The 21,927-nt window shown below is 49.6% G+C and overlaps 1 long non-coding RNA gene across 4 annotated transcripts; it reads right to left on the reverse strand.

The window, feature by feature from the left end:
* Window positions 1–3,329: 3,329 nt before the first annotated feature.
* LOC106723533 lies at window positions 3,330–19,026 on the reverse strand. Of its 4 annotated transcripts, none has more exons than XR_003092536.1 (4): window positions 13,526–19,026; window positions 12,407–13,283; window positions 5,202–5,378; window positions 3,330–4,654 (listed from the first exon to the last, which is right to left on the reverse strand). It is a non-coding gene; the product is annotated as an uncharacterized LOC106723533 (long non-coding RNA). The 4 variants fall into 4 exon arrangements; XR_003092537.1 differs by having other exon boundaries at window positions 12,407–12,535; window positions 13,164–19,026; XR_003092535.1 differs by having other exon boundaries at window positions 12,407–12,535; window positions 12,626–19,026.
* Window positions 19,027–21,927: the final 2,901 nt, after the last annotated feature.

Raw genomic sequence — 21,927 nt, forward strand, 5'->3', positions numbered from 1 at the left:
CAGGCCGTGGAAGCACTGAAGTGCCCCTTATTAAAATGCAGACCAAGGCATGAAGATACAGTCCCAAGGTGAATGAGGACTTCAAGGTCAAGGTTCAGTTTAGTGCCTGTGGCCATCCTGGTCTGGTTTCAAGTGAGAAGAGGAGGGAGGGCTTCAACACCAAAAGCCAGACCCCTCAGGGGCAGTGCTCTTACATGTTAATTCACACAGGCCTCTCAAAAGCGAATGCACAGTTCTGCACAGAGGCAGCCATATATAGCACACAATAAAGTGTATTGGCTCGACAAAACCCAGGCTTGTGTTTCTGAGACCCGCATATTTCCACCTGTTGAGTCACGACCCGTGTACAGCCAGACAGACTTAGCGCGCTCCAGTAACAAGAGCTGCAGATGCTCGCACATAGGACGGGAAGGTGATAGAAAAAGCATCGTGCTTCAACAGAGTCATTGGTCTGAGGATTTCGGGGTGCTTGGCAAGCGTCATGACTCCACCTGCACAACATGCATGGAGGAGAGGGCAGAGTCCTCCTCCCTTTACTGGTGGGGAAACTGAGGTGCAAAGGGCTGTTAAATCTTCACTGAAGCTGGGGGCCAGCTTCTTGAGGCATGCTCAGGCCTCATCCCTGCTCTATGTTACAGGGTGTTGACAGTGCTGAATCGAACAGGGATGTGAAACCATCATCCCCTGCAAAACCCCCCTGTGGATGCAGCTGTTGGCAGAAAGCAGCTCCTGGGGAGCTGGGGTTGCTCTGGGGCCAGAAATGTCCTTAATGCTAGCAAGGTTGGGTCTCCCCCTGAGAGCTTTAGCTGCCCTAGTGTTGTTGTAGTGTGGACACAACTTTAGTTTGGGGGTTTGAGGAGGCTGAACCCCCCCACCTTCCCCTTTGGTATAAGCAGCCACGCAGGACATCGGTGGCAGGAGCCCAGCATCAAACCCAGGTTTTGCGGCTTCCAGGACGATGCCCCTAACCACAAGGCCACCCCTCCCGCCGACTGCAGTTGTGATGCTGCTTCCACCATCCTTAAGTGCAACCTAGTGATTGAAGGAGCGAATGGCTGTCTCAGCACTGAAACCCCTTGCTGTTTTTGGTGGGTGATGCAGGCTCCATGTTGTTTTAATGTAGTTTCTAGTATTTAATGCATTTTTATTGCTTACTCTAATAACAGTGACTGCGTGGTAAGAGCCAAACTAAACAAGCCGTGCCAACAAGCCAAACATTTCATGTTAACCAGCAGAACGGATGCCTCTCACCCCTACTCAGGCTTTACTTAGACATGGAAATCGCGGCCCTTACCAGGCAGTCAGCAAAAGCAAGACAAACTGCTCCTCTGATGGCTGGCAAACAGACAATGGGTGACAGTTTTGCTGGGCTGGGGTGGCCTCCCCCAGCCTTACTGCCATTGCTTTCAGTGGGAGAGCCCAGACGAGACTCGGCTAAAAAAAGGCAAAAAGCAGGTGCCAGTTCTGGTGTGCAAGCTGGCATGCTCTTCTCATGTGTTAGGGCACAACTGCCTTGTGGCAAACACGTCTAGGCCCCATTAGTGTCAGTGGGAGCTGGGCTTGCTAAGCAGCTCTAGAAAATAGAGCACAAACTAGTGGCTGGTTATGTTCAATAAATCCCCCCCAGCTGAGGCGAGCCAGTGGAGCTCCACCGAGGTAGGTGCACGTATGCCCAGTTTCACCAGCTGGTTCTTGCATACATCTATACTTTTACTCCTCCTTTCCTTTGTAGTCTATAGGCCTCCCAAGTTTCCCTTGCTTGCTTTCCTCTATCCGTCAGGTCTCTCCTCCCCTCAACGCTGCCTGCTATTCTTTCTCTCTCGTTCCATATTTCTACGCCGATTGCCTTCCTGTTCTTTTAGCACCTTATATTCAGCTGTCTCTGCCCATCCTCCCAACGGGAATACACATCTCCTTTCCTTATCCCATCTCTGGGTACCTCCATGGTGATTCCGTCTCTTAATTTTCCCTATCAGCCCCTCTCTCCTTTTCAGTGGCCCATTTCCTGCCCTCACTCCTTCACTGCTGGGCATCCCTACTTTTCATCACCACTGGAACAAGGAGAAGATGAACCAGGACAGGGATGACAGTGCTTGAGAGGTGCCAAGCAGTGTCCCACCTGCGTTGGTCTGGGCTATTTTCGTCTGACTAGCCAAAGCTGGACAAGGACTCTTGTGCCCTACGTGCTATGTCATCTAGCGTTTCCCCTTCAAGAACCCAGCAGTTTACAGTGGCCTGAAGAGTGTAAGTGCTTGAATTAAAATGTCACAGAGTATAAACACATACTTAAAGTTGTTTTTTTCCTTGGGATACACTTCATGTTTTCACTTGTGAAGCATTAAACATCTGTAGCTGCCAGCTATCTGTGCCTTGGCCCACGTAATTATGTGTTTTCTAGTTGCATTCGGTCAGAAGTAATCAGAGAGCTGCAACCTCAGCCAGGACAGAAAATAATCAATCTAACAAGTTGGCGTGTGAGCCGTTACAGAAGATGCAGTCTGCCGCTAACTGGCTCCGCTTCCCCCCTCGTAAGTGGCACGCGTGGCAGGAACAAGCGGACGCTGAGCGCCCGTCATCCTGCGTGACAGATCTACCTGCTCATCCCTGGTGAATTCACCCTACGCAGCTCGAAAGAGTTTTGCACGCCCATCATCACATGGCGTTTTTACACAGCAGATTTGAAACCATGGGACGCCTGCCCAAGGCATCCGTGGGGCAGCACGTGTGTGCAGTTTTAGATTTGGGGGATGATCAGTGATGGGAGAAGCTTGGAGAGCAGCTCACGCCCTGGAGGCAGAAATGCTGGCCTTCTCTAGCTCCCTGCCTCCAGCCTGCAGCCCGGAGCAGTCCAGGACTGCTGCATCATTCAGTCACCCGCTGTGCCTGCATCTATCACACCCTCCCGCTGCCTCCATCTCATCTCTGACTCAGAGTTTCCTGGGCAAAGAAGAAAGCGCATCTTTAAAAGCATCCATCTGCTGAGGCAGCAGGACACGGTCACAGGCAGCGAACAAATGATGCAGCAGTTCTGGGATGCCTGTGGCATTATTGTTCTGGGCTGCAAATGGGAAGCAGCTGTGCCCCGCGGTAAAAGGGACTGGTAGTAAAAGGGATTGATCATCTCTTGCAGGTCTGTAAAGTTGATTAAAACCAGCCACTTTACACCTGGGCGTTACGGTGCTGAATAGCAACCCCGAGGTGGGCAATAACCGTCTGCCCCTTGTTTGTAGGACAGGTGCTTAAGGGACTTGGGTAGGGTGGAAAAGCCCAGAGAGAGAAATGCTGTTAGCTTGGGGGGCACCTTGCTAATTCAAACCATCAGAGCCAGGAAGAAAGTTTATTTACACTGTCTAAGTAGTACGTGTATTAATACATCATACGGCACTCTCCAGCATGCTCAATAGCCTTAAATATGCTCAGGCTGCATACACTGTTAATAGTTTTAGCCTCCAATAAATCAGCTGTTACAGCCTGTCATACATTTTTAAAGCATTTATTGTTAATGGAATTTCACAATGTGGTTTAAAGGACATCATTAATGAACATAACTGCGCCTCATAGCAATTTGATAAAGATGAAAAAGGCATTTATGAATTCCACTTCACTTTCAACTGCTGCTAGGGTGTTTCACCACTTGAAAACACACTGCATTGAATCTTGAGCCTTTGTGTTAGCTGCAGACTAGTACAGTGTGACTCTGTAGGGAACATATAACTACAGTCAGTCCAATTCGCCCCTCCCATTACCCTGTAAAACTCCAGTCGTCTCGTTGAGGTTACCTCCATGGAAGAGAGAGCAGAGTTGGCCCAGTTTCCCCAACTGGTACCTTTAATGCACCAAAATCAGATAAAGAAGGGATGTGGGGCGGAGGTGGGGAGGGAATAAAACAGAGATAATGAATATATCTTAATACTGATGGAAACTTGAAAGGAAAATAATTTGCCTATTGCAGACAACCGATCCTTGTTAATGGACTGCTCTCCATTACATTATCATTACAATGACTAAAGCACTTCTTTGTGTGTAAATTAATGGTGGAATTGTATTTCAGCACCGAACAGCATATGACTAGCTGCACTACGACAGGACCCTCGGCCTATCTAAAGGCTGGTGTCTCCTCCAGACATGGGTCTATAAATGTTTGTGGCGCACGAGAATGGGAAGTGTTACGAGTTACGACGTGGCCGTGCCATCAAACTGTCAGAGCATCAGACAAGGTCAGCTGCAAGGCAGAGGGATCCTGGAGCACAGAGGCTGGTTTCAGCAGGGACCAGTCAGTCAATGGTAGGGTTGGGAATGGCCATGGAGACAGGTACGAAATGCCCATCCGTGCGCACAATAAGCACTTTTACCTACACAAAGTGTTCTCAGCCTGGGTTGGGGTTTCAGTTGAGGGCATGCGACATCTACACTTTACAGCCGTTTGGCAAAGAAGGGGTGGGGAGGGCAGCATGGAGTAGTGGACTGAGGGCCGGGCATTGGGAGGCCACGGCTCTATTCCTGCCTCTGCTCTGTGACTTTGCACCACTTCCTTCTCCCTTCTTTGTCTCTCTTTTCCCTCCAGCTCTTTGCCTAGTTTGGTCATGAGCTCTCTTCGGGGCATGTCCGTCTCTCACCATGGGGTTGTGCAGAGCCTAGCTCCTCTTCAGTGCTGCTGCAATAGAAATAAGAGTCACAACCAGTGTGCCATCTAGAGCTCCGTTATCTCCAACCCCTCCTGCCGCTGAATTGCAGATCTCCGTTAGCAAATGGTGATGGAATTCGAAATATAAACAGAATATTGTCTGGGACCTCATCTCACATGGGTGTAAGCCAGGAGAAACTCCAGGGAAGTTCAGCTGCTGTTAAATGGGCATTAGTCATAAAAGAACTGGGACTTATATATAAAATACACAAATGCTAGTTACACTAACCCTTATAGTTCTAGATAGAAAAATATTGTGGTATTTTAGCTGTCTGCTCCTTGAGCCAGACTTCTCCCTAGTGGTGACTGTATTACATTATAATCATTCATTTTTTCTTGACTAATTTCCTCGTGGAGAGGGCTATAAATAATCATTATTGGTATTGCAAGGAAGCTGCAAGTTTCTGAACAAACGTGACTGAATTCTCAATGTGTCCAGGGTTGATACAATGCCTCTGTTTTCCCTTTTTTTGGTATTTTATATGCACAAAATTTCCAGAAGGCTGCTTCCCCCTACCTCCGTGAGAGAATCAGATCCACTTGGGCTGCTGCCGCACGCGCAGCGTCTGGCTCCCGGCTGGTGTAGCAGGGGTGGGTGTTTCGGTTCACAGTTCAGCAGCGTGAGACCTGAGCCCGGCAGTTCTTCGAGGACAATCCCGAGTCCGTTGCATGTCCCAGAGGGCACCTCTTACCACTGGTGGAAAACTCTCAGCAATGAAAATACTGTTTTATCCTTCTCAAAGTGCCCCTTGCCAAAGTCAGCCAAGACTCCAGAAGCACTTACCCTGCTATAACTACTGCATCATTAATATTCAGCGAACATGCTCAGAATTCGAGACAGACCCAGGCTCCCCTTAAGTTTTCGATTTCTGATGTGGCCAGTGATTGCTGCCTCTGTTTCTTAGGCACAGTCCTGCTCCTGCTAAAGCCCATGGAGTCCTGCTCCTGCGGAAGCCCATGGGCTTGATCTGCTCTAGTTACACCAGCATAAATCAGGGAGCACCTCCACGGAGAGCAAAATCTAATATTGGTGCAAGCGAGAGATGAACCAGACCTTGTGACCAAAGCCCCTTTACTCCACTTTGGTGGCAGCAGACAGAATTGGGCCCATGAGTTTGGAGATCACTGCCTCCGTGCTTAAGGCTGTTTTCTGTGCATTCAAGACCCTGGATTTTCTGCTCGTTCTGTATCTTGATGCAGGTCTCTGTCAGCCTCTCCCCATAAAGCTGGCTCATCTTATTAGAGCAGGCTGCCTCCTCAGTGTGCTGGTAGTTATGAATCCCCTTCTTAGCCTGATATTAATGAAGCCCTGGGATTTTTCAAAGAGTGACCTGGAATGTAATGGGCTATGGGCATCTAAAATCACAGTTAAAACAACTCAGCAGGACAATGGAAAATTAGGTCTGGGGTTCTGCTAAATTAGTGCTTCTCAAATTTGTTAAAGACTCGAGGCCCTCCTTGTAAAACACCACCTCTTCGTTTTCACTGTTTTTGCAGAAAAATAATTGAGCAAGTCTTCTGGTGCAAAGACCTCAGAAAGACCACGGCAGGGCAGAACATTTTTGACACCGTGGAGTCCCATTTGAAATCTGGGGTTTATCTTGTGCATCCCATGTGGCGGTTTGCACACCGAAGCGTGCAAATTCTGCCCGGCACTGTGTGTCACCCTTAACAGGAGCCCACAGCACCCTGCTTGAGACTCACCGTTTCAAATAAAAGGCCAGTGTAAATGAGAGAGGCTTTTGTTATTCAGTGCACAAACAAGCCAGGCTGCCTTCAGCCTGATTTTAGTCTTATTTCTGCTGGTGATAACCAGGGGTGCCCCACAGTCGTCAGCATTGTTTCCCTTTTCCACTAGGTAGGAAGAGCAGAACTGTGCCCGGGAGCAACCAGGTTTTGCCAGTGTTGCGTCTTTTATTGGGTCTTTTCCATTGCCTTTCCCTGGGAGGGAGGATTCCAGCCACAATTTTCAGCTGCACACTGTCCCTTTAATGCAGAGTTGTGTTACTCTTTCAATGCCAAAAATAAATGTGAGTGAAGGAATAAACAGGCCTGAAAAGAAGGTCCGGACACCTGGGAGACAAGGCTGCCTTGTGCTTCCTGCAGCAATGGGACTGTTCAAGAAGAGATTGCTGTTAGGGAGGGGGAAAAAAAAGCCCACTCCTGTAGTGCTGCCAAGGTCAGGAGATGCTCAGCAAAGCTCTGGTCACTCACAGCAGAGATGCCTGAGGGCAGATTTCACTTATACACCCAATTATTCCAAGATTTCAAAGTATTTTAGAGGAGAGAAGAAGTGAAACGCGCCCTTCTTATCCCAGCTCATCTTCTGCCATTTTCAGACACCACTTCACTTATGGCAGCCGTACCCGCTACAAATGATAGTTGGTCTATTTGCAGTGTTTATTCAGTCCCCTCATCAGAGCAGCCTTTTAGTCTTTTATGATAAATCTAGCCTCATCCAGCTCGGGAAGGTAGGATAGTACATCAGCCCATTTGAAAGAAGGGGTGCACAGAAGCACATGGAGCACAAGTAACTTGCCTGATATTTCAGTGGCAGAGGAGGGATGCAGGTTTTGTGGTTGACTCAGCAGCCTAGAGCTTGAGCTTGTGGGGTTCAAGTTCCTATTGCCTCCACAGACCCCCTGGATACACAAGGCTCAGCCTTGTAAAAGATATTTAGGAGCCTAGTAGGATTCGCAACAGCATCTTGCTCCCATTTATTTCACGGGACGACCAGCAGCACCTTTACACACCCAAGTACTTCATCTGCCCTTGAACAACTTGCCCAAGGCTGCTCGGGTGGCTTGCGTCTGAGCTGGCAGCTGAGAACTCGTGTATCGAGTCCCGGTTTCGTGAGTAAACTGCAGAATTTTTGAAAACCCAGCGTGGTGCCTAACTGCACATTTATACACTTAACACCTGCAAAAACCTAGCCCTGTTAGTCTTACAGTTGCCTGCAAAGTGACAGAAAAAGCCCTTCTCAACCTCACGAATGGCAGCAAGGCGCTGAATCACCCTGATCGAAGGAAAAATAAGATGTGCAGTGAGGTGTAGTATCTTTGTTGGGCCAGCTTGGAGAGTGGAGAGAGGTGTTAGACAAACATTTAGGCGTCAAGCACCCTTCATCAGGTCTGGAAAAGTAGCAGTTGCAGTCCAGGGTAAGTACAGAAAATCATTTGAGCTTACTTTAATTATGACCACTTGAGAGAGAGAAGTGGGTCATTATCGCCCGCTGGGCAAAGAGAAGTTAGCAGAGGGAGAAGTGAGAAGGAAGTCTTATTTAGCCACAAAACCAAGTCCCTAGTTCCTGCTGTCCAGTAAAGCTATGGCTTTCTGCTCCCAGGCCTGCCTGCCTAAAGGGCTTGTGTCGGTTTTGTTTAAGGACGTCAACTGTGAAGTCGGAGATGGAGCGGTTGTTTTGTTAGCGTGGTCTCCCACTCGTGATATGGTGTTTTAGCCTCTATCATGTTTCTGTGGGAGCTCATCCTGGAGACTAGGGCTGATTTGATTTCCCCCATCTAGCTTCTGTGTGGGACGGTGGTGTGCTGGATGAGAGCTATCCCATGTTGTAATAGGCACGTGTGGGATTAGGCATTTGTTGGTAAGAGTTTGATCATGATGGTGAGTTTGGCAAGGTTGGGGGTAGGGGGGCAGGCAGGACTGGGTAAATGTCCTTGGAGATGTGATCTCCAGTGTGGGATGGTATGTGTTCACCAGGGATCTGTGGCTAGTTAGGGCAGGATAATGGCAGGGAGGATTAGTAATAATAACAACACGTGTTGATGCAGAAAGAGAGGCAATTTGGGTTCCTTTATCTTCTCTTTCTTACTGGCTTGTGCGTTAAACTTATTAGCCTCCAAAGGATCCCAATTAAGGAACAGAAATGTGTAATGAATGCTCCTGATGTGCTGAACCAGTCTTACGTATGTGTATAACCACATACTCAAATGCATTTGATTTCAAAATGGTCAACTTAGAGCAACTCAGAGACCTAGCAAGTGAAGTTAACTGGGCTGAAGAGCTCAAGGACTCAAACATGGGAAGAGGTCTGGAAATTCTTCTTAAGTCAAAGGTGCAGAAACTATCTGGAATTCATATCCCAAGCAGAGGGAGACAACCTTGTAGGGTAAAGCTCCAGACCTATTTGTATGAACAATGAACAAACTTCTCAGAACGGATGCTAAGGGTAAGCAGGGAGCCTGCAAGGAGCAGGAGAAAAGGAGTCATTGGAAAGCTGATCAGGGAAGTACTGGGCTAAAGCGAATATTGCCAAAAGTCATACTGAGTTAGACCTTGCTAAAGAAATTAAAACAAATAGCAAAAGGTTCTTCAGCCAGAGAAAGAAAAAGACCCCAAGGGAAAAAAAAAGTGGGGACAGCTAAAGCTTTGCTTGTGTTTTCAGTAAGGATGATAATGTTGAGCAGGGGCACAAAGGCAGGATGGCCAGTGAGTAGGGAAGTGGAAAATCCCACATCTGGGATGGAAACCAGAATCCAAGAGCTCAAAGCATTCGAGGCACGGCAACTGGATATTGCCCCTTCTTCCTCCCCCCGCCAGGCCTTGGAAGGAACTGGCACACAAAATCACAGGTCCTATAGCAAGGATTTTTGACAACTCCATCAGGTCATCATGGCACCAGACGCTTGGAAAATAGTAAAGGTAGTACCTGTATTTAAGAAGTTAGGGATGGGGGGAGGGTAATCTGGCCAGCTACAGCCCTGGTAGTCTGACCTAAATAATACGCAAGAGTTTAGAACAGATTTTGAAGGAAAGAATAATTAAACACCTGGAGGTAAATGTGTAAATGGGATAAGATGCAACGTGGGTTGTGCCAGACTAATGTGAGATCTCTCTTTGATTTTCTAGCCCAAGAGAATGCATTAGGTCTAAGTTTTCCAGACTCCAAGAAAGCATTTGATATGGTCCCACATGGGAAACTAGGAGGTCAGCAGAAGGTGGAGATTAGCACAGGAGCATCAGGTGGATCAGGGAAAAGCAAAACGAGAGATGACAGTCGGTCATGTTGAAAGGGGGATTCTCAAACTGGAGGGAGGTCACAGGCAGAGCTCCTCAAGGACCAGTTTCGGGACTGGTCTTATCTCATCTTTTCATTAGTGACACTCGCAGCATAATTAGACTAATGAAATTTGCTGTCAACAAGAAGGCAGAAGACTTTGTCAGTAAAGGTTCAGCATATCACCGAGCAAGAAGCAGATGATGCCGAGGACTGAAGCGATAGAAATAGAACGAAATTCAATAGTGCGGTACGCAAGGGCACGCACGCAGGGATTAATGACAAGAATTTCTGCTTCAACCTGGGAACTCATCAGTTGGAAATGAAAGAGGAGAAAAAAGGCTGGGGTGCATTTGTTGATTGGGACAGGCCTATGAACCACCAGCCCGATGTGGCTGTCAGAGGTGAATGTGGTCCCAGGAGATATCATTACACCCGTGCTCAAGAAAGATGAATTCAAACCAGAACAGGTGCAGAGCAGGACCAGGAGGGGAGCAGAGAGGATGAAGAGCTTGGCTTGCTTAGCCTTCCCCAGTGAAGGCTGGAAGAGGGAAAACTACTCCCTACATACATCAGGGAGGGAAACACCCCAGAGGGAAGATGTTTAAGCTCCATGACAATCCCTGCACCATGCTGGCTATAGACTGGCTAGGGACAAATTTAGGCTGGAGATTAGAAGGTGTCTAAATGTCAGGCCCAATGTGGGCAAGACGCTGTCTTTTAAAGATGCAACTTGAGCAGTTTCTGAAAGGGATCATAGGACGTGGGTGCCTGCAGTGGTGACCCAGGGGGCTCCCTCCAGCCTTTACTTCCCAGTATTCCCATAGACCCTCGTGGCTGGTTGGGTATCAGCCATGCCAGTCACTCTGGGTGAGGTTAAAATGCAGGATGGCAGGTGGCAACGTGCTGGGGTATTGCTCCTGGCAAATCAACATGTCTCTCACTCCGAGTCCTCCCACTATGAAGCTGCTCCCAGCTGGCCATTCACATGCTCCAACAGCATTTGGTTAGACGGCCCTTCTAAACCGGACTTCAAATGGGGTCTCATCTCTAGCTATTCAACGAACAGCTAAACTCTCCTTTCCCTTTCTTTGTGCCACTCTTCACCTCGTGCTCTTCTGAAGGCTGCAGACACTTCTAGCCCAATACTGGAAAGAAGCCATGCTCATCTGCTCTCAAGAGAGCCCCTTGTTTTGACAAGATCATCCAGGCCTCTGCTGCTTGGGGCGCCAGACAGCAGGAGATGCCATCGGACTAGTTCATCAGAGCTGGAGGGTGCAACACCCTGCTGTACCTCTCCCTGATACGCCTCCTAGTCTGCACCCCATCCTGCTCTTACCTGCTCTTTTGCCCCGGAGGGTAAGGGAAGACTCCCTTCTGGGAGAGAGGATCCCACCATAAACCCTCCGCAGGCACAAGTTGGTTACATGCATGGAGTCTCTTATAGCCTGTCGGCAAAGAGGATGAGAACGTGCCCCTGCTTCCTGTGGCAGGCATCGGGCCTTTATCTCAAGTGGGAGAGATCTGCGCTTGGGCTGCGACAGAACCGGCTCAGACAGTGGGAAGGGCTTTTCAATGAGCGTTATGTAACAGCACGGATCAACTTGACCGCCGCGACACAGCAGCTTGGGAAGGAAAGTGCTTACAGAAAATCAGTGCTGTGCAGATCTCTTGGGCTCTAGTCTCAGGCATTCGGGTGAGTACTAGGGGCCTTATGAGGACCTCCTGAAGAGCGCTGCCTACCCAGAGCGTCTTAGACTTTCAGGTGTTCAGAGCCCCTCTTCTGCTTGCGGGACGAGGCTCAATGGCTTGACTGTCCTGTCTAAAGGCCAGAAGCTATGAATGTGGGTCTGGGCTTCTAATGTTTGAAAATGGAAATAAAGAGAGCCCTGTATCGGGCCTTTCAGTTCAACAGCTAAAATAGGAACTGCTGGGAACTGGCAAACTCAGCTCCTTAATGATACAAGATCAGCTCAGCCTTGCAGTTGCCTTGCCTATAAATAGATAAATGAGATTCCTCCTATCCCAGTGAGTAATTCTGACATCCTCCCTTTGCCTTGCACCGAGCTGAGTCACAGGCACTCTGCACTCCAGTCGCTGCATTGCTTACATGGTCTCAAAGGAAACTTTAACACATCCAATGAATCATCAGGGATGGGATCATGTTTAAAGTTATTCCATTGGCATTTCCCTTCCATTGTAGCACGTCTGCCAACACCTAAAACTTCAGCTAATCTGGACTCAAAAATGCATGGAGGAAATAGCATGTTGACATATACAGCTACTAATAAAAATAATAAAAAAGTCCTTTTCAACCCCCCTTCCATAAACAAGTGACCCTTAGTGAATTCCTTTAGCACTTCAGACCTGCTAATTTTGTCAGACTGCTTCCTTGTTTTGTAGTTGCTTATTTAAAGAACGCAAAGTTAAAAATGCTGCAATATTCAGCTTTTCGCCCCATAATTTAATCAACTCCAGGGTGCGTGCCAAGATGCTATTTGCACAGAGGTGAAGTGACCAGCCCTTTGCACGCTGTGTCTCACAGAGGCGCGCACATTCCTCTCCCTACCGCGATAAAAATAAAACGCCTGCAAAGCAGAGACAAAACCGTAACAGTGTTAAGTACAGAAAACAGGGCATTAATAGACAGCCCGTGGCAGGTCACACTGCAGCAATCGCTGCTGATAGGAAGCACTGTCGGTCGTTACCTCACTTCTCCCGAATGTCAGAGCGCGGTCCGATGGGTCCACAGACAGCTCAGCGTTTGAAATCAAAAGTCCTTCTGTCTGCCAGAAAACATCTGGAAGAATGGAAAATTCTCCAGCAGAATTTGGGAGCTGTGAAACAAATAAAAACATTTCTCCGTCGGTTTTCTGGCTTGCGGTACCCTGGATTGTAATGATTTAGGACATTTCCCTCATTATTACCAGATCTGCAATTGCAGTGAGCTCAAACTGCTAAGTTTTGCTGTTTTCTTGTTGTGGGCTTAGCATTCCCGACACTGAAATGTGCTCCGCTGCGGAGCCATTTGAAATACATTTTACTCTTCCCTTAAAACGGTATTTCTCTAATGCTTCTCATACCAGCTGAGCCTAAAGCCTGAGCAGTATCGGTTTACGGTGGTAACAAATTCTTGAACAAAATATGGCCCCGTCTGAGATGAAACACGTCAGCTAGTTTTTCAGCTTAATTGCTTCTGTTTGCCAACACCATTGTAACAGCACAATGGCATGTGCACAGCCACAGCTTTTGCACTGTAATTAGAATAGGACGTAACTCTGGTACCTGATGACAAATGTGCACTTATTTTTTTTAATGGCAGCCTCTATTTCATAGTAGAAAGCTTCTGCCCTACTTCTGCAGCATGTCGCCCCCTAAGAAACCTCCAAACCCCCTTCCCGGTTGTACCCTTGTCTTTTTTGATTTTCTCATTACCGACGAAACACAAAACAAAGTGTTTTTTACGGTTTGCTCAGCGCCTGTCATGGACATCTTTAATGGTCACATCAGTGGTGTCAGCAGAGTGCCAGGAACAGGCTCTCCTTGTTAATTTGTGCTACTCTGCTTCTCGGGCAGCTTTCCTTCCTGCAGCAGAGAAAGACATTTGGTCAGGCAGCAAAAACTTGCAGGAACACAGTAGTGGCTTGACAGCAAATTGGTGACTCTGAAACCTTCGGCTTGGTAGAGCCGGGAGGGTAGCGGGGAGCGTTTTCGCAAGCGGGTTTGCAGCCCCCCCCGTCCTCCCTCTGCAAGTTTTGTTTTTGGCCAAACTTCCCCGCCGAGCTCGATTGCTGGCACTTCTGCAGCACCCTGCAGCCATTTCTTACTAGGCTCTGTAGAAACCCGGATCACGTGCGCGGGAGAGCTCCCATGTGTTAGGCAAGCCTTGCCATCTCCATTTCATCTCCGTCTTCAGATTTTATATAGCTGGGAAGCCAAAGTTCAGAGGGGTGAAGTGATTTACCAGCTGTCCCCCAGTGACTCGGGGGGCAGAGCTTAGACTAGGACCTGGATCTCCTGAGGCTTAGGCTCCTGTTGCAGCCTCTCAAGTATTATCCTTGGTGTAGCGCTGAGTCCCCCCAGGAACACAAGGCTGCGTCCTGGCTGAGACCCTCCCTCCAGTTCAGATGCTGCTCCCTAAGCATGTGGGAGAAGCAAGACGGCCTCTGAGCCCCCCCTCCGAGTCCGAGTGCAGCCCCTGGAATAATTAGAGGGGCCTGAGCAGCTCCTGAAAGGGCCTGATGGGCCACTTGACTAGTTCATCAGAGCTGGAGGGTGCAACACCCTGCTGTACCTCTCCCTGATATACCTCCTAGTGCTGGGGATGGCAAGGGCCATGGGACCACTCTGCCAGTCCAAAGGTGCCCAAACCCCCGGGTTAGTTCCCCCTGTCTGGTTAAACCACCTCCCAGGTACTTTTATATTATACCGGCCACTGGGAAGGGACCAAGCAGAGCCAAGGTCCAGGCCTCTATGTCCAACCCACTTGTCTTCATCTCTAATGTTAGCCATGGGCAGGCCAAACGTTCCTCCTAAGCACACCCACACACCAGGATCTGCTTATACATAATTGGGGGCGGGGGGTGGGGGTAGGGTTTAGGAAGCTGCATAGACAAACTGGAGAGGAGCAAATGCAGAATAGCAGAGACATGGGGAAGGATGCGTTTACATGGAGCCATTCCAGTTCAGGATTCAGAGCACCATCCTCATCCTCTGCTGCTGGTGTCCTGCCCCACGACGTCAAAGGACGCTAGTGTACGGTGTGCAGCAACAGCGGCCTTTGCCTTGCATTTGCCGCGCTGCCGGACCGTGCTCTCTTAATTAATCCCAGCATGCATGGGAAATGTTCTGATAACTGCGCAATAAAACGGAAATCAAAATGGGATACCAGTACCTCGGCGCATGCTGACAGGCTCCCCGCACGCCAACGTGCTGGATGCTTTTTGGCCCTCAGCCTGTAGGCATGAGTGCATTTCAGTATTTGTGTCACCATAGCCAGTTACAATATGTACCGCTATTTATCTTGGCAGCAAAGATGGTGTCATGCTTGCAACACAAAGCTGCTGCTCCGTGACAAACGGGAAGCAAACCTGGAATCCAGTTTGTGCACTTGCAAGTACTTACGGGTTGTTATTGAGAAATGGGAACTTTCAGTTGTTTCAGTTTCGTCCAAGGGAAACCATGGGGGTGGGAGTCGCGTGCCCCGTACTGTAAAAATTGCTGCGTGTGTCTTTCGGCAGTGATTAACAGAGAAGGGCACCAAGGACCAGGAGCAGTTCATGACATGCTCAGTGCCTCGTGAGCGCTGGTCCTCCCTGAAGAAGTGGTCAAATAGATTTTGGTTCATCCAAGACGTTTGCCAAAGAAATTACATTTGCCAGAGCTGGGAGATGTGGTGGGCTGGTTTTTTTGTTGAAGGGCGAACATGTCACGAGCCCTGGTGCTGCTCAAATTGCTTGCTGTTATTCCAGTGATGCATGGAAACTATAAGTAGCGTGGACTGCGTTCCCCGGCCCAGCAAAACCAATGTAGCTCTTAACCCAGGGTAACTGAGGCACTGCACCAGTCAAGGCCCACAGGACTCAAGCCAGTGAATGCATCCACAGCAGATCTGAATTGAAAGCTTGGCTGGGTAACTCAATCCGGTATCACTATTGTTTCAGAGAGTTTCTGCCCCTTTCATGGCCAAGGCGGCAAGGGCCAGGCAGCCCCGTTCTAAGAAAGGCTGTTTGGGCTTCATCCAGCATGGTCAGAGCCAGCATGAAAGGGGCTAATTGCCTGGTCAGCACCGTCTGCTTGTTGGGACAGAGCAGGGAGGAAGCTACACAAAGTGTTTGTGGCTGGGGGCGCCCGGGTAGGAAGACTGGGGACGTGCTGCTGGGGAAGTGTATGGCTGGCAGCCCCTGGGTCAGAGTTGCTGGATTTACATTGCCCTGTTTCACTGGGCAGAGCAAGGCACGGGGGCATGGTGAATACCTGCTTCCACTCTTTGTTCATACCCCCCGCCTTGGCAGCCTGCGGCCATAGGACAGCATCATGGGCCGCAAGGAAGCTGCACCAGGGAGGAGACTCAGGGTCAGTATGCTAAAGGCTTGATCCTGCCAAGCACCATGTGCCCCATTGCCCAGGGAGGGTCTTCTGGAGCAGAAGGCTGCTGTGGTCAGATAGTCCCAGTCCTGTTCATGCCCAGTGATGCGGGTGGGCAGCTGGGGCATTTCCAAAAGCACTTAGGCGACTAATGCTCCTGGACAGGAGTTAAGTGCTCTTGGGCTTCTGAAACTCCTCCTAATAATGCCTACTTCTTCAGTGGCATCTTTTATCCTTTCATAAAGGACCTCAACAACATTATCTTCATTTTACAGATGGGGGAAACTGCTGTATGCAGAGGCAAAATTGATATGCAGCGCTGTTACGTGTGGGCCAAACCTTAGTGCAGGTCCTTTGGCTGCTCAGCGCTGTGGTTCAGTGTTCCCTTTCCTGGAGGAAAGGGAGCGCAAATAATTCTTGCCTAATTACAAGGATTAACCCTTTAACGTTTGCACTGCTCCTTGGGATCCTGGCAGGCAGGCAGAATCCTTCCTTGAAGCATGTAATGCTGCCTGCAAAAAATTAACTGAGTGCATTGGACTTGTTTTGTAGACAATACAATGGAGAAATCCCCTTAATTTTCACTTTAAAAAACCACAAAACTGAGCTGAAGGAACAGATTAAGAGAAATAACATTTCTTTTTTTTTCTTCCAGAGATGCGGGTTGGCTGTTGATCCCTGCGCTGCTGAACGCCTCAGCTTTCTTGGATTCTCTTGCTACTGCAGTACAGAAAAGATAGTCAAGGAGGTGGCACAAGCAGGTGCAATCCACTGATCTCCTCTCCACTGCAGGCCAATAACAGCATCAGCACCTGCCTCTGCAACCAGCAATGCTGGAGACCTGCATCCCCCTCCGTGCAGTCTTCGTATGGCGATGTCCTGCCGTCAGAGGGACCGTCCTTGTGTGCGCAGGGGAGTCCGGGCAAGGAGGAGGGGTTGGGCAGGTTTGAAAAACGGGCAGTCTCATTGCGAGGGCCGTCTGCAGCCTCCATAGCTCACATGCCGAGGGACACAATGACAAACATTCAGAGGCCAATTTATGGCCACAATCTTGGCTGTGATTCACTGCCGTGGGTTGCACTGCATACCCTGCAATGCCATCTCCCGTCTTTTATTTTGAATATTCAGGACACATGGCATAGTTTGCTTTTGGTAAAAGCAGCTATCAGCCTCTGTGACAGCGACCTCACCTGGAATTTATTTCGGTCTACTCTTCAGATGGGAAAACGTGGGCAGCAGCAATGGAAGCAGCATGGGATTTCTTTGAGGAAAGCAACATTAACCACAGTTTTTCCAACAGGGACTTGGGGTTGCCAACTTAGAGAAGCAGGACCTCATTTTTGAGAAAGTGCTGAGGCTGAGCCATTTGAAAACCAGGTCAAATAGGGCATCCCAAAATAGAAGCACCCCCCAGAATCACTCGTTGTGCTCGAAGCTCCAGGCCTAACCGTCCGTCTGTACAAAAATGGCTGCTTTTTTTCCCCCAACTATTGGTGGCAAACTCTTGTGATAACCCAAACCTTGCCACTCTGTATTTGAATGCTGTCTGCTCTGCTCCAATGGGCTAGACGGTTACTTGCATGACTGGGACTTCTTTCTGGGGTCAAACTGAAGATGTGTCTAAACTGCTAATAAAGTTAAGTTCTCCTTAATAGCCATATTTCCTCCATCAAGCAACTGTTTACCAAGAGGTCCTGCAGCCAGCCAAAGACTGCCATTGAAAGGACCCGAAGCTCTGGCTGCAAAATGTGGGCATTTCCTGCCCCCGGCATCATTCAGATCACGCGGCTCGTGTACAAGGCTCGTTTACTTGGACGCACCCATGCATTCCCATGCATGCTGGACGCACATTCAAATACTAGGAGAGGAATCGGGGTACTGACAGCAGCTGGGACCATCACAGAGCAGGCTGGAAAGCGCCCCGCCAGCATGGAGATGGCACCAGCGCGCTCGAAGCGCATGCTGAGGGGGGCTTGGGCTGGAAATGCGTTCTTGCTGCTCTTTCAGTAGGCATCTCCCCATGCAAGCTTTGTTCCCGTGGGCAGGCTAGTCTAGTTGTGGCCTGTTTGCTCCTGGCTCATGCAATGATTGGCACTAGCTGAGTGCTTTCCAAGTGTGCTCAAAGACACATGAGTACTACCCCGGGCTTGTTTGCTCTCATGCGGTCCCTAAGGGGAGAAGAGTGTTTGGGGGTTTTGTTCTACGTGAAAGCTGCTGTTTATAATGGAGAAACAAGGGGCCATCTTTTGCCCTGCCGCTTGGAGCAGGTGAGGTGGGGGGTGAAGCCCTGCAGTCAGACTCACCCCGAGAGCACGCCACGTCCAGCCCAGCCCCACTTACCAACATTTTCAAATGGGAGCAGCCACTGGATTTGGCATGAAACCTTCTAAAAAGGCTTGATTTTTTTCAGGAAGGGCCAGCATGCCTCAGGACGAGGTGCTTTAAGTAGGGCACTGAACAAAGGAGCTTTCCCAGAGCGCAGATTACTTAATTACTTAGGCCAGGATCCTCGAAAAGGGCTCCAGAGTCCTTTCCACACAAGGTGGCCAAGCAGGGAGCCCAGCCCTGCTAACTGCTGCCAGCTCATCACTCAGGCAGGTTTGCCATGAATCCAGATTGCCTTCCCTTGCCACGGAGCAAGGGCTTGCAGAGACAGGCAGGGGAGCCATGTGACTTATGCTGCTGGCATGACTGTCTGAGTGAGGAGGGCCAGGGTAGTCTTTAGTCTGCCCTGGCTGCGTTCCCCACCTATGCCAAGAGACTCGCTCGGTCTGTAATTGCTTGCACAGGGCACAGACACCTGACTAAGTGCCCTTTCCTACAGCAGACAACGGCGTGACAAGAGCCAGGGGCTGCAATGTTGAAGTCGGCCGGAAGATAAAAGGCCTAAGATGCAAATATTTAACTGTGAGCAAACTCCCACAGCGCTGCGATTGCTACAGGCTGTTACTGAGAACAGGTGGGCTCCATCATCGCCGCCAGAAGGGAGGACATCTGTGCAAGCTCAGTGATGCACTGGTGGAGCACTTGCTTGTATTAGGATGGAGAAGTGTGAGAAATACTGATGCATGTTGCTTACAGGGGGGAGGGAGCAGATCCTCAACAACCTCAGTTGCATGAGAGCTGGAGCCTGAGTCTTATTCACACTCAGACGGCTTCCAACACTTTGGGGACAGGGTGTCGTCTTGTAGGTGCTTCCAGCTGCGCGTTGCGGATCACGGTTTGCTACACAGCACTTTTTTTTTTTGTCTGACATCCCAGCGGGTTGCATCATCGAGTGCTGCATGTTCCCGACACACCTGCCCGAGCGCGCAGAGCGTCCTGATCCAGCAGGGTTTTGCAGCCCTGGAGGGATGCGCGGCACACACCCTGCTCTGCTCTCCAGTCGATTCCCACCCCTCCGCAGCCAGGAGCAAATGCGTCTATGAGAAGCAGCGCAAGGAAGGGTGCTCTGCGGCAGACTTCTGCCAGGGCTGTCTACTCATTTGTGGAGGACAGGGCTTCTCAACAGACACAGCAGAGGCTGTGGTGGGGGATCACAGATCTCATGCACCCTCACAAGGGCGTACAAGGCTGGCATGCTGTGACATCAGTGCACGCTAACATGTGCCCTGGGACTATTAAAGCAAGCCCCATACCTTTATGCCCAGACAGAAGTGAAGCTGGGCTGTGAGCTCAAGCAAGGTCTTGAACCTGGGATCCCTGTACCAAGACGGAGGCCAGCCGTTCGCCGATACTTTCTGTGCCCAGGGGTTTGTCTCCTCCTGTTCACGGGTCTCAGGACACCAAAGTGGTTTGAAATGGGCCTGTCCCAGGCTGGGGAGGCCATCCATGAGCCGGCTCCCTCCTCCAGTTCATCTGTCATCCAAAGATTATCTCATGTAAAATGCACATGGCAGGAAAGCCCCTGGAGCCCCCAGCTCTGTCCCTTCTCCCTAGCAGGCTGTCCTGGCTCCAGAGCTCGCTCCCACTTGGCCACACTTTCTTTGGCCCCAGGACTCTGGGAGCTGGGCTGCTGCAGCCAGGAATGCGAGGGCCAGAGGGGAGCAGACAGCACAGGACCCTGCTGCTGTGGGCCTGCTGCGGGATGGGGTGGCCACCCGTGCTAGGCCCTCTGCTCAGGGTTACAGCGTGGTTTTTATCCAGTGGATGTGCAAGTTTCCATTACATGTCACAGCCTCAGCCCCCAGGTCTAAGACACCCTCCTATGCCCTGACCAAGGGGCTGCTAACCCACTCTCACTTGCTTGTGCACTTTCTGTTCCCGACCTTCTGCCCACGTAGCCCTCAGTCCTACCCCACAGGGCCAGAGCAGCCCACTGCAGTCCAGTACGGCTAGTCCAGTCTGCCCTAATCCATCCTTTCCCTATGGCCATCACGGAGGTGGTTTTTCTGCATCTCAGTCCCCACCCCGATCCCTGCCCCGGCCCCCAGCCTGGGGGCCAAACCGCTCCCACGCCTGCTCCTTCGACCCAGGGGTTGGTTAGGGTGCTCCCTGGGACAGAGGAGGGCATGCAGGCTGAGCGAGTGCTTTGACCACTAGCCCTTGTGAGCCCAAAGGGGCTGGAGCCTGTGGGAAGGGGCTGATGTAGGTCCTTAAATGCAGGGGAGAGTATAGGGCTATGACTCCTCTTTAGCAGTAAGCTCCTCACTCAGCGTCAGGTACCCGAGACTGAGAGAAGGGCATGCAGCCCTTTGGGTGGGGGTGTTTTAAGCCAGGCAGGGGTACTTCTTTCCTGCTGTCCCATTACTCTTGTGACTCAGAGAATCGTGCTCGATGATGCAAGTATAAAATGAAGTGAATGTAAAAAAAATAAAATAAAATAAATTTTAAAAATCAAACATCCCCAACCAACCTCTTTCCTACATGCGAGTAGCTGGCATCTGCCTTTCCTGCTTTAATATACCAACTAATGGATCGCACCATTCGGATCAATACTCTCTGCAATTTGGCTTTCCAATTAAAAGTCAAGCAAGAAACAACAGCTAAGACAGAGCCATGCCGGACAAATTTTGAAAGACTGCATTCTCCGCTTGCAGCAGATACAGGCAAGGTTAATAGACTCCAGAGTACGATAGATACATTTAGAAACAAGGACAAAAGCTTATTTTCTCACACAGAAATCTCCAACTGTGTTTTTTGGGTATGCTCCAGGTTTTGGCTGCTTGGCAAGGAGCTTGACGTTCCCTACAAAAGATCCAAGGCATTTATGTCCAAGGATGTCTCTTCGCTAGGCTGTCCATCTCCTGATGCTTTCCCCAGAATAAGGCACTGCTGTGCAGGACATCTTTGATGTTTCGGATATAACGGTACAACCTCCCGCCCTTCCAACAAACTCAGGTTTTGCTTTTGAAAGTCTTTTGTCAAGTGGCTGGATGGCAGGTTTCAAACCGTAATAGAAAAAATGATTTTCTGGATTAGTTAAATTTTATTTTGACTTTGGAATCAAATATTCCTTTTTTTGGTTCGCACTCTGTGGTGCTTTTCTGGCGAGCTTCGATTTCCAGCTCCTCAGCCAGTTCCTTAGCTTCCAGCGGGAATCATGTGAATCCCTTATTGGAAGAAGTTTGCAAAGCAATTCTCCAAGGCTCTTACTGGATGTGTTGCTGTCCAACGGCCATTTCAACTTTTTGAAGCATTTTACTTGCCCCGGTGACTTCAATTAAAATATATCTCATGCCAAAGTACCATGCTCCCGGGAACTGAGAGCTGCAAATGTTCAGACCCAGCACTTTGTATTACTTGCAGTTTGCTCCCCTATATATACATGAATCCTTGACAATTGAAACAAAAAGCACAGCCAATTTTGGAAATGCGGTACTGAAATAGGCAGGCTGGAACAATTTGGCTTTCCCGTCTCATTTCCTTTCAGACTTTTGGGAGCTCATGTGCTGATGCATTATGTCCCAGCGCTGTGATGAGGAAACACTTGAAACCCGTGGTATTTCTCAGCGTGGTTCGGCAACACGAATCATGGCATTACTGAGTCTGAGCTTCAAATGACGTGCCCTGCCTTGGGCAAATCACACCGCTTGTTAAGGTCCTTGAGTCTCTTCTCAACTGCTCCGTACTTACCTTCACACTTGTCCCACTGTCCTCGGCTTGGCCTCTCACATCAACGAAATGCCATTTTACCTGTTGT

This window comes from Alligator sinensis, unplaced genomic scaffold (assembly GCF_000455745.1).
Source record: "Alligator sinensis unplaced genomic scaffold, ASM45574v1 scaffold282_2, whole genome shotgun sequence".
Lineage (NCBI taxonomy): Eukaryota > Metazoa > Chordata > Crocodylia > Alligatoridae > Alligator > Alligator sinensis.